Here is an 11,422-nt window from a genome sequence, read left to right as displayed (position 1 = left end):
CAAAATAATCATCCAAAGAAAAGCATAGGCTTTTCATACTAATTTAGCATTAAGACAGGGTAAGAGATAGAAAACTACCATTGAGTGCAGACCTGATTCTAAGTCATGGATGGTGGAAAATATCCACATCAGGACTGTGGTTATCTTTAAACATGTTGATGTTGTGCCAGGGAAGTGGTTTCCCGACTGTTTGGGGGATCTGTGGCATTGTAGAGGCAGAGCGATCATGATGGATGAGAAACAGAACAGAACCGTGGGCAGAGAACATGGTGCAGTAGTTCCGGCTTATCTGCGGGAGGTAAGACCCCCAGTGGGTGTTCTGAACCCTACATGTGCTTTGTTTTTTCCTGTACATACCTCCCTTTCCACTTGAAGGAGGCACTTGACTGCTTCTCTTGGGCATCCCTGAATTGCCGGTATCACCCCTCCTGCACTTTGGGGCTATCACTAAGTAACATAAGCAGGACTTAGACACCAGCACTGTGATAACAGGACAGAGGATCTGATCACCTAGGCGGCTACCGAGAGACCAGTGGGTGCGGAGCATACACAGTGTGGACTTGGTGGACGAAGGGATGATGATGTCCCGGGACGGAGCGAGCACTGGCCATGCTACTCAGAAAGGCATGCCATTTAAACGTTATGACTCGTCCGTTTCTGGAGTTTCTCACTTACCATGTTCAGACTGCAGTTGACTATGGGTACCTGAAACTGTAGGAAGCAAAACCTCGGCTAACGGGAAGCAGTTCTTCCCGGTCTGTGTAACTCTGGCTGTTTTCCCATTTTCCCTTTGTTGTTACAGATGTGCCTGGCACTATAGGCAGGCAATGCCCAGGTTTCGACCTTTCCGCTTGTCCACGGGGCGGAGAGCTGGAGGCAGAGGCATTCTCTGTGGGGAGTGGCTGAGGGTGCAGGGCGGCTGGCTGCGCAGGCCCCCTCCTGAGGGGGGAGAGGGCAGCGCTGCCCATGCCGCAGCAGATGGTCCTGCCGTCTCCCCATCACTCACAGGGGGTGGTAGTGACGGACCCAGTGAAGCTTCCACCAGTGCTGGCCGCTGTGACCAGCGGGGTGAAGCCCAGCACATGTCTCTTTCTGATGTGCTTCCTGCACACAGGCGTGCGTGGGGCCAGCTGCTGTGTTTCGCTTCAGGACGGAAAGGTTTCCGACGGGGAAAGAGGAAATGATAGAATGATAGGAGGCTTTTCCATAGAGAGGAAATACCATTTCCTAGCAAATACACAGAGGTTCACTATTTAGATTGCATGCAATTATTGGGCGAGAGAAACCTTTTTAACCAAAACATCACCTTAACGTTTTTTCCCCCTGAATTGAAAATGTTTTATTTTGTTTTACGTACAAAGAGCTAGCATTGTTTCTGCGATAAGGTAGATGTCTTGAATGACCCATTCATGGAAGCTCACTTACTCCAACTTAATGACGCCTGTGTCCTCTGAGTACTGATGGAAACACTTGGCCGCACATATTGAGGCCACGTTTCCGGACCAGACCAAGCCGATTGAGCGGATGCGGCAAGAACGAGAAACCTGGCCGAATTTCCTCCCCTGTCTCCAGGGGAGCTGCTGGTGGCCCATCTTCCTTGCTTGGGTGCAATGAGGCAAAAGATTTAGCAAACAAATCCATATTCCATTTTAACTTTGATTTTTTAAAAGTCAGCCCAGCCAGCATGGCTCAGTGGTTAAGTGTTGACCTCTGGAGCGGGAGGTCACGGTTCGATTCCCGGTCAGGGCACATGCCCGATTGTGGGCTCGATCCCCAGTGTGAGGCATGTAGAAGGCCGCGGATCAATGATTCTCTCTCATCATTGATGTTTCTATCTCTCTCTCCTTCTCCCTTCCTCTCAAAATCAATAAAATGTATTTTGAAAACATCAGAGTGTCGGGAGCATAAATTTATGTTGTACTTGCTTTAGATACCGAGTTTCAATAAAGAGCAGGAGAAAATGCAGAGAGGGATGACTTTACATGATAGGCGGGAGAGGAGCTGCGGCCGGAAGGGAGAAAAGTGAAATTAGGAAGGGAAATAGTGGGTGTGGAATATGGGCTTGTTTACGAAATCTTGAAATATTGGGATGCAAGCGCGCTCTTTGGTCAAAGTAAGTTTAAGAGGAGACACTGTTCCAAGAAGAAAGACTACTGAGGAGCTGGAGAGGCAGGACAAGTCCACGACCTGACGTGCTGGTGGTGGCTCCATGAGGACGTCTGTTAGGAGTAGAGTTGGACCCGAACTTCAAGGCCCCTGCAGAGGGATGACCACATCCTCCCACAACAACAGAACATTCTGGGCGTCGGTCGCATTTATTTTTATAGGGGCCGTAACCCAGAGGATCGTGAAATAGATCAGGAATGAAGGTCCTTATGATAATCCAGACTACATGTTGCCTGTGTTACTTAAAAAAAAAAACACTTATAGAGCCATAGTGGTTAGATTATTAAATGAATTACCGCCTAGAAAGCTCTTAGAACACAGTCTAGCATACGATCAGCATTCAGTAAGTGTGAGCCATTATTATTTTGGCCATAATTGGCCGCTGTCTCTTCCGGCACGAGAAAAGGTGGGCACCTGTGCAGGTGCCTTGCTGGAGGGTTATGTGCTCTGATGGTCAGGGTCTGGGCTGACAGCGCTGTAGCAACAGATGAGGCAAAATTGGATGATCTCCTAGCCTTCAGCCAACAACCCAGGCGGCGATGAGCAGGGTGTGTGTTCTGTACTCATATTACAGGACATTTGAAAAGTCTCAAAGAATGAGCTGTGATGCCAGATCCCTCACACAGACACTGCTGGTTTGGTACATTCCTTAGATTCTAGAGAGTTTTTTCACTTCAAATGTTCTACCTTCATTTTATAAACAACTGTACGTGGTATTGCCACGTGACTGCAGCATTCCACCGGGGCCGCGTGCTGGGTGATGATCGTATGAGGTACTCTCTGCTCCGTGACTCATCTTCACATGCTCTGAGCGGAGCCTCTGCCCTGTTTCCAGGAATGAGGCCTGAGGCTCCCAGCACCCTGCAGCTCTGGGGGGGGGGGGATCAGAAGGCCCTCTCCTGATAGGATGAGGTCCCTCCAGGAGGTTTCGGGGATGCACATCCTACTTAAGAATGTGGTGTTTGGCTCTGTGTAAGAGGGAGTGTGTTCGGAGCAGAGGAGGCACTGGCTCCTGGTGCTGGCGTTCTCATCTTCGATGCTCTCGCCTTTGATGTAGGGGACTGGATGGGGTGGCTCTGAGAACACTCCTTTTGCCAGTGGAGCTGTTCGTGAGGAAGCGGGTGGCCTTCTTTGTTATCCGGTGTGCCTTGTGTGATGGCACTCAGAACCCCAGACTTTTTCGATGTAATGGGGCAGGCGGTTCTGGTTGGAGGTGCAGTTGCCTCCAAGCCAGCTGGCAGCAGGGAAGCGCTGGGATTTCCCACTATTTTGCAAGATTATAATCTTCTGGAGGATGTGGCACCATCGTGTTATGGAAAGATTATGGGGTTGAATCTGACTTCTGCCACTCATCAGCAGTGATAGAAGGTGTAATTATCCCCAATTTACAGATGAGGAAATTGAGGCTTAGGGAGATTAAGTAATTTGCCTGAGGTTGCATAGTTAAGTTAAAAGAGCCGGGATGATCGCTCAGGCCTGTCTGGCTCCTGGACTGCACTCTTAAATCTCCCATCTCTCTCTCTCTTTTTCTTTCTTTCTTGTCTTAAAATTGTGGAGCAGACATTTTTATCCTCTTTGGTCCCATGGCTAGGACAGTACGGTAGCCCCTTTGTAGTCACATGTATGAATCGTAATGAAGAATGAACTTCACAGCCCCACAGATGGACCTGGTCTAAATCAGGGCCTGGCCACGTCCTAGCTGTAAGACTGGGCAAGTCACTTCACTTCTCCGGGCCTCAGTTTCCTCATCCATAGGCCAAGGACGACGATAGAACCTGCCTTGTAGTTATTAGAATATTCAATGAATTACCGCCTAGAAAGCACTTAGAACAGAGTCTAGCATACGGTCAGTGTTCAGTAAGTGTGAGTCATAATTGGCTGCCATCTCTTCAGGCACAAGAAGAGGTGGGCACCCTGTGGTGAGCAGGAAGCACAGCTGTGTACCCTGTGCAGGTGCCTTGCTGGAGGGCTATGTGCTCTGGTGGTCAGGGTCTGGGCTGGCAGCGCTGTAGGTTACAGAGGAAGCACAATTGGATGATCTGCTAGCTTTCAGCCAACAAGCGAGGCAGCGACGGATAGGGGGTGTTCTGTGCTCTTAGGATGGAAAAAAAGAAAAGAAGAAAAGAAGAATTTAAGCTGGTATCCAATTTTGGGGAAAAACACTTTTATGGTAATTTATGAGATCTGGGCAGATTCAGTTCGAATACTTTTAGAGCCAGTACCGAGAGGCACATTCTGAGGGATGCCTATGACTGATTGTCGACTCCTGAGAAACGTTTCGTTTTGTGGGAAACACACAATTCCTTGCAGAAGGCTTTGTGGAAGTGTTTGGATTGGTGATGAAAATTAATGTTTGGGGTTGATGCCGAGTGTGGAGGGCATCTAGGACCAGGGGAAGAGCCCTAGTGAAGGATTGGGATATAGTTGAGGCAAAGAAAGGGTTGCTAAGAGTTGAGAGTGATAGATGGGAAATGATGGAAGACATAGGCAAATTGGGACTGGATGATAGTATTCTGTTTTTCGGTATAAATTTAACACGATGAGCAGAGAAATATCGTACATCCTTCTTCTGGGAGAAACCTTGATAAACTTGCCCAGAATGTATATTCCCATAAAGGAGAATTGGACATTGAAATGCCAAAGCCATCCTGCAGAAAATGTTCATGGTAAAGAGAGGTAAAAAAATAACCTTTGCACTATCAGTGAGAATTGAACAAGTGATTCCATTACCTAGATTAATAGAAAAACCATTTATGAAGCTAGTTACTCACAGCTTCCCATCAAATGTAACTAGCCATCAGATACTGGCTTTTGTGTATCACACCTCAAGGACCTATTTAACACACAGTTTTGTAGATGAGAAGGTAAATACTATGTATTACTTTTTAGCCCCCCAATTGCCTTAGAGGAGTTGAAGCCAGCTAAAATACCATGGCTGATAAAACTCTGGTGGAGCATAGAACTTGCTTGGATTTTGGAATTCCTCATGACTTTTCTTGGTGGTTACTATCTTGATATATACCTTAATAAAGTATGGTTGGTTGAATAATAATTAGCTATCATTTTTCTATCATTGTTTTGCCTGAGTGAGCTCTCAAGGTTGAAACCAAAGAACTTATATACTTACTAGAGGCCCGATGCATGAAATTCATGCAAGAGTAGGCCTTCCTTCCCCCAGCTGCTGGCACCGGCTTCCCTCTGGCACCGAGACCCAGGCTTCCCTCCTCCGGCAGCCGGCAGGCACCCGGGACCCGGGCTTCCCTTGCAGCCCCGGCTTCGTCCGGAAGGTTGTCTGGAAGGATGTCTGGTCTAATTAGCATACTGTGCTTTTATTATTATAGATATGCATAGCCCATGGACAAGGGCAATAGGGTAGTGAAGACCTGGTGTGGGGGTAGGGACAGGGAGGAGGGGAGATAAGGGGAGGAAATGGGAGATATTGCAATACTATCAACAACAAAAATATATTAAAAAAAAGAAGAAAAGTGCCTTAAAGACAGCTTGTATCTGAAGACTACAAAGCTGATGCCTGAGACTTCTCCGCCTCAGGCGTCTAACTGATGATGTCTGGACACTCAGCACCATGGGGCTCAGCCAGTGTGCCTTATTGGACCCTCCACTGACCTCCGCCGTGGAGAAGTTCAGGTTCTTAACATTGGCTTTAAAGGCCCATGTGGTCTGCCCCATGGTACTCCTCTGCCCTCGTCCCCTGGCTCTCCTCACTGCCTCTGCCTCTCATGCAGTCCTTTCCCAAACATCCCAAGTGTGGGCTCATCTCCAGACATTTGTACTTTCTGTTCCCCTGTCTAAAACACTCTTTCCATGATGTATTTGTTACTCCCTTGTTATTTTTTCTTAAGTTTTTATTTATTGGAGAGAGAGAGAGAGAGAGAGAGAGAGAGAGAGAGAGAGAGAGAAACATCAATTATTTATGCATTCATAGATTGCTTCTCGTATGTGCCCTGATCAGAAATTGACCCCACAACCTTAGTGTATTGGGATGATGCTCTAACCAACTGAGCTACCAGGCCAGGGCTGCCCTTGTTATTGCTTCCCTAGCCTGTATTAATACTAGATTGACCTTTATTTTTCTCTCATCACAAGACAAGTATTATGTCACTATTTTTTGATTTGCATTGTAGCTCTTGAGAAATCAGCTCCTGGTTGCTCCTTTGAAGGTAATCTGTCTTTTCATTCTGGCTGCTTTTAAGATCCCTTTGTCTTTGGTGTTCTGTGTTAGGTGTGGAGGTCTTTTAATGCATCTGTTTGGAATTATTGGATCTTCTGTGTCTCTGGATGGGTGTTTTTATCAGTTCTAGAAAACACCCAGCTATTATTTCTTCATTTATTGCCTCTGATACATTATCTTTCTTTTCTCATGGAAATCTAACTGGATCTGATAGACACCTCCAACATTCTCATGTTTTTTAACTCTCACTAAATATGTCAGTTATGTCCTTCTCTGCTTTATTCTCAATAATTTAATTCAGCTTTATCTTAAGGCTCACACAATGTCTCTTCCTCAGTGTCTAGTCGGAAACATATCCTTTGTGTTTTATTTTTATTTATTTATTTTTTATCTTTAATTTCTTTATTGGTTAGGGTATTACAAATGTGTCCTCATCCCCCCATTAACCCCCAAGGCCCCCCCCCCCACACTCATGCTCTCATCCCCTTGTTGTCTGTGTTCATTGGTTTGGCTTATATGCATGCATACAAGTCCTTTAGTTGATCTCTTTCCCTTACCCCCACCCCATATCCTTTGTGTTTTAAATGTCACTGATCTTACATGCTTTTATTGCTAAAAGTTTCATTCAGTTATTTTAAAAATCAGCTTATTTTAATAGTGTCTTGTTTCATACTCAATTATCAATTGCTACTTTCATTACCTTAAACATAATTGTTTTATGTTTTGTGTTTGATAATTCCAATATCTGAAATCTTTGCTGATTTTTGGGGGTGGGTGTTGCAGCTCATTTTTGCTCCTGTATATTTGTGACTTACAAGTGTAAGTTCAGTTTTTTGTTTTTTTGTTTTTTAAAATGTAAGATGTCCTTTTTAAAAAAATATATATTTTATTGATTTTTTACAGAAAGGAAGGGAGAGAGTTAGAAACATCAATGAGAGAGAAGCATTGATCAGCTGCCTCCTGCACACCTCCTACTGAGGATGTGCTTGCAACCAAGGTACGTGCCCTTGACTGGAATCGAACCCGGGACCTTTCAGTCTGGTGGCCGATGTTCTATCCACTGAGCCAAACCAGTTAGGGCAAGTTCAGTTTTTTTTGTATATTTATCTGTGGGGCTTCTTGGAGGTCTAGATTAAAGGTGGGTTCCTCTAGAAATTTGTTTGTTGGCTGCCAGATGTATTGAGTTTCTACCAACCAGGGACCACCTTAAAACAAATTTTTGGCTTGAGGTTTTCCAGGCCACCCAGGCACTATGAATTTGGACTGGAGGTCCTATGTGAGGGCTAGTGTTTGATGACAGATTTTTAGGGGAGTTTTTTTTTTTCTTCTTCATATATTTATAGGGTTTGAGATAGTCAAATTTTCTTGCAGTCCTTGGGAGGCAGCCATAATAATTGTTGATATCATGACATAAATTAGAAAAAGCCACTGGTTCATAGGTCAACGCTCAACCACTAAGCCAAACTGGCCAGGGCAAGTTGCCCTCACTGCTGCTTGAAATGTACCACCACCCCATTCTGCCCTAGTCCTGCACAATCTTCAGTGCCTTACTCAAATCTTCCATTCCCTGAACAAAAATCCCTAATGTCACCTCTCTCATCCGAATGGCATCTTCTCTTCTGAATGACCAGAGTAGCACGGGTGCATTTATCATAAACTTACTAATTTTTGTCGCTTACTCTTTTTCAATCTTATCTCCATTACCAGACTGCGAGCTGCATGTTTTATGCGTCTTTCTGAGTTCCAGAGTACTCAGTGGAAAGCCTTAAGCAGATAGTTAGAATATTTTTGTTCAATAATTAAAGGAAAGAATTTAATTAAATAACAGGATGCAAACCTGCTAAACAAAGGATTACAAACGGCTAGCAATTTGGATGGTGCATAAAGATTCTTGAAATCTCACATGCATAGTTCAGAAAGGCTGTCACAGTGGGCGAAAGTCTTCTCTGGGGAATGGCGTCCATGTGATAAAGAGCTTAGACTTTTTTTTTGCATTGACTCAATGTTTGAGGTTTAGAGTGGTTTGGCAAAACGTCTGTCTGCTCATAATAGAGCAGAGGTCTGTCACAGAGGAAAAATCTAGGTTCTCTTTCAGGAAAAAGGAAAATGATTTTTGCCAGTCATTGTTTTTTATTGTTGTTTTGTTTTGTTTTTTTTTCAAAGAGAGATTAGGCCACATTGTTCTACAAAAATTACTGCCCTAAAATTTATTTGATTATTACTCAATTTGTTAAGTGAGTGAAGGCATGTCTCAATTTCTCTTCCTTTTCAATTATTTTCCATTAGGAGGTGATTTTTGAACTTTTAAGAAATTATATTTTAGTGGTAATGGAAAATGCTTCCTTTTAAATCTCGAGTTTGCTTTATCTCAGTGATTTTCAATGGGTGTGCTGCAAGAATCTTTAAAACATGCCATTCCTGACTATTTAGTCAGGGGCACTGACTTCTTTTCTCTTAGACTGTCAAATTTTAAGAAGTGACAACAGCTAACAACAATGTGAATGACTAAAAATTATGCCTTTTTGGGGGGGGTGGTTAGATCACTGTAAAGTATACTATACTTTTAGGTGTGCTGCAGAATTTTAGTAATTAGTTAATGTGTGCCATGAGATGAAAAAGGTTGAAAATCGTTACTTTATCTGATGCTTTTGGAAAATATACTTTGTACTGGGCATTTTTTATAAATGACCTGATCTAAATCTTTAAAGATCCCACAAGATTTTCATTTTAAAGATGGGGAAACTGAGGCAAAAATAACGTGTTCTGATGATGCAGTCGTAGGGGGTGGGGCTGTTATGATTTGGGTCTAGGTTCCCCCGACTACGGGCTCTGCTCCTCTAGTATGTCACACAGTCACAGAGTTAGCTTCGCAGTATGATTGGGTCAGATTTTAAATGTTAAACATTAAACGTGTTTAAAGCTCATTATGATATTAACAGGATATGACCTGGTAGGAAAGTGATTGAGTATTTCTAGTTCTTGTTTATTTCGTATTTGGAGAAACAGCTGGAAAATATTATGTTCCACGGCTGTGATTGCCTCGATGACTAATGTTTGCACCCTCGTGTGGAGGTTCCCAGGCGCTCTAAATGTAGTCAGTAGGTGTGTTTTCAGTGACTGTGGAACAAGGCACTTTTGTGCACCGCGCCTGCGGAGAGGGTGCAGGGCTCTGACAGGGCCCTGCTTTTGGTGGGATACCACCTAGGATGGCTTCCTCACAAGGAAGATGAGTTCCATTACAGAGGAGAGTCGGAGGGGCGTGTGGAGGTGTGCTGGGCAGTCAAAAACCTACAGCCACCGTGCACTTTAGGATAACTAAGCAGAAGTGTGGGTGAGTAGCTGGGTGTAGGGGCCCGATGCTCAGAGAAATGTACCGTTAAAGATTCGGGTTGAGTACCAAAGGCATGCAGATAGAAGGGGCTTAAAGCCATGGGGTTGGACTAGGGGCAGGGTCCTGAGGCAGACAGCAGGCCATGAAAAGGAGCCTCCCGGTGGTAGTGATAGCAAGTGTCCAAGAAGCGGGAGTGGGAGACCGCTGCAGTCAGAGAGGCAGGGTTGCCATCTGTCGGAGCATCAACAGGGTCAACCCTGCCCAGAGCTAAGCTCCTAGTCACATGGAGAAGTCTTCATTGGAGTCATTTGGCAACATGTGAGAACTATGAGAAATTAAAACTGACAGGAGATGACCACCAGTTGGAAATGTGGGTTGAAGAAGCAGAGAAACAGAGAAACAGAAATGTTGTGAGTTGGGTAACTAGGAGGATGTTGGCCAGTGAATCTGGGAGGGTGGAGCAGGTCTGAAGAGAGGGGGTAAGATTCAGTTTTCATCCGTTCAGAATTCACTTCTAAGGCTTTAATTAAAATAACGAATTTATGACTCTCAAACCTATATTCCATCAATTATTACATAGAGAGGAATTCAAAGCAGGGACCAGGTGAATGGAAACACTTGAAGGAGGAGGAGGAGTAGCATGTGAAGAAGGCTGAAAGCCAGAGAGGCCACCAGCAATAGAAGCTGGTGTCGTCTCTTAAGCCAAGGTGGGGCCGGTGGTGGGGGGAGAGTTTGAAGGAAGGGGTGGCTGTCAGTAGTTTCCATTGCTAGAAAGGGATCAAGTGAGTTAACGACTGAGAAGTGCCCATTGATTTTGGGAAAGTCTCTTTACAGAAAAAGTAGTGGGGTCAAAATCCCATTGGTACAGGGATTTTAAGTGGATATGCTTTCCGCCTCTCTCTTGCAGCCTGTAAGATTCTCTCTTTATCCTGAACATTTGCCATGGTAATTATGATGTGTCTTGGTGTGGGTCTTTTCGGGTTCACCTTGTTTGGGACTCTCTGGGCTTGTGTGACTTTTTTCTTCCCCACCTCAGGGAAGTTTTCTGATATTATTTCTTCGACTAGGTTTTCTAATCCATGTTCATCTTTCTGTTGTTCTGGCACCCCTATTATTCGTATGTTGCTTCGTTTCATGTTGTCCCAAAGTTCCCTTAGGCTCTCCTCCTGTCTTTTAATTTTTTTCTCCATTTGCAGTACAGTTTGAGTGTGTTTTGCTTCCTTGTCTTCTAATTCACTGATTCGGTCCTCCGCTTCTCCCAGTCTACTGTTGATACTTTCAATGGTGTTTTTTATTGCAGCTATGTCGCTCTTCATTTCTTCTTGGGACTTACTTAAGTTGTTGATTTTTTCACCTGTTTCTTCTAGCTTCTTGCATACGTAGTTGAGTTTTTCATCTGTTTCTTCTTGCTTCTTGAACATCCGGTGCATGTACTCTAGGAACCTTATTCTGAATTCTTTTTCCGTCATGTTGCATATCTCTGTCTCACTTAGCTGCTTTTCTGGCGAGTCCTCCTTTTCTTTCCTTTGGGGGTTTCTTTGTCTACCCATGTTTGATCTCACTGACATTACTAGTTGTTGAATCGTTCAGTGGCTGGACCCTGGGTGGCAGTGGCTGCTCCCTGGGTGGCAGTGGCTCCTCGGTCTGTGGTTGCTCCTTGGGCGGTTGTGGTAGCAGCGGCTCCTCTGTTGATAGCAGGGCCTCTGATGGGTGCTGTTCACAGTTGTGGTGGCTCT

At 44.7% G+C, this 11,422-nt stretch overlaps 1 protein-coding gene across 1 annotated transcript in view; it reads left to right on the top strand.

Annotated features, from left to right (window-relative positions):
* CSGALNACT1 (chondroitin sulfate N-acetylgalactosaminyltransferase 1) overlaps positions 1-11,422 on the top strand; it is a 252,115-nt gene that overhangs the window by 26,649 nt on the left and 214,044 nt on the right. The window lies entirely within an intron of this gene.

The sequence above is a fragment of the Myotis lucifugus genome, unplaced genomic scaffold (genome assembly GCF_000147115.1).
Source record: "Myotis lucifugus unplaced genomic scaffold, Myoluc2.0 scaffold_194, whole genome shotgun sequence".
In the NCBI taxonomy this organism is placed as follows: Eukaryota; Metazoa; Chordata; class Mammalia; order Chiroptera; family Vespertilionidae; genus Myotis; species Myotis lucifugus.
Note: the sequence above shows the minus strand (reverse complement) of the source record. Positions and strands in the feature narration are given on the sequence as shown.